Here is a 1,261-nt window from a genome sequence, read left to right as displayed (position 1 = left end):
ATCTCCTGCTCCGTTCTTCCCCCATTCGTGAACAAGATCCCCAGATACTTAAACTCCTCCACTTGAGACAGGGCGACCCCCCTGACCTGGAGAAGGCACTCTGCCCTTTTCCGGCTCAAGACCATTTAAACAAATTAATTATTTTAATTGTAAAACCTGTATGCTAACATTAAACAGCTTCATTTAACCTTACTTAAAATCGATTTTATCTATTGTCAAATATATTATTTACTGATTTTAAACATGTAAATATGGACTTTATTGGATTGTTGACTGGTTAGACTGCATATAAATTCAGAAATTATGATGTAGACTCGGTGGCACAATGGCTCAGTTTGTAGAGCTGATGCCTCTCAGCAAGAAGGTCACCGGTTCAAATCCCGGTCCGGGGACCTTTCTGGGTGGAGTTTGCATGTTCTGTCCGTGCATGCGTGGGTTCTCTCCGGGTACTCCGGCTTCCTCCCACAGACCAAAAACATGACTGTTAGGTTGATTGATAACTCTAAATTGTCCCTAGGTGAGAGTGAATGGTTGTTTGTCTCGTTTGTCTCTATACAGTATGTGTGGCCCTGTGATAGACTTGCGACCTGACCAGGGTGTACCCCGCCCCCACACTGTGACTGCTGGGTATGGGCACCAGTGACCCACGCGACCCTGAAAAGGAAGAAGCGTGTACAGAAAATGGATGGATGGATGATGTAGGCTCACTAATGACAGACACTAATGTAATGATTGAGCATCATAAACAAAATAGACACGTTGTCAGACAGGCTGGTTTATTCAGGTATTTTCTACATCCAGTATTTGTGCTTTTCAATATTTTCAGAGAAAAAGGAGGAAAAACATGTGCCAGCTGTGGGTCATCTTCAGATACAGCCTGCATCACTGTGAAACTGAAGAATAGTTCTTTGTGTTTAAAATAAATTCATTAAACAATTCGTTATGACATGAAATAATTTTTATTTTTTAGTTTCTTTTTACGGATCTTAAAATTATTGTAGTTTACAGCAAAAGCTTTTATAGTTTTGAGTGTGTTTTAAATGTCTATTATCTTTTTATGATTGTATGAAAAGTACTTTTGTTTAGCTTACAAGTTACAAGTTATGTTGTTGTTGTAGTTTTTCACAGCCTATTGCTACAATAGTCATTGTATTTTTGCTTTTTGATAAACATTGATAAAAGTAGCAAATTGCAAGTTATGTAATCTTTATATGTTTGTGGTTATTAAACATTTTTTGTCATGTAAAGTAAGGAGTTTATC

Source organism: Austrofundulus limnaeus, unplaced genomic scaffold, assembly GCF_001266775.1.
Source record: "Austrofundulus limnaeus strain Quisiro unplaced genomic scaffold, Austrofundulus_limnaeus-1.0 Scaffold628, whole genome shotgun sequence".
NCBI classification, from domain to species: domain Eukaryota; kingdom Metazoa; phylum Chordata; class Actinopteri; order Cyprinodontiformes; family Rivulidae; genus Austrofundulus; species Austrofundulus limnaeus.
This window is presented reverse-complemented; position numbering follows the sequence as displayed.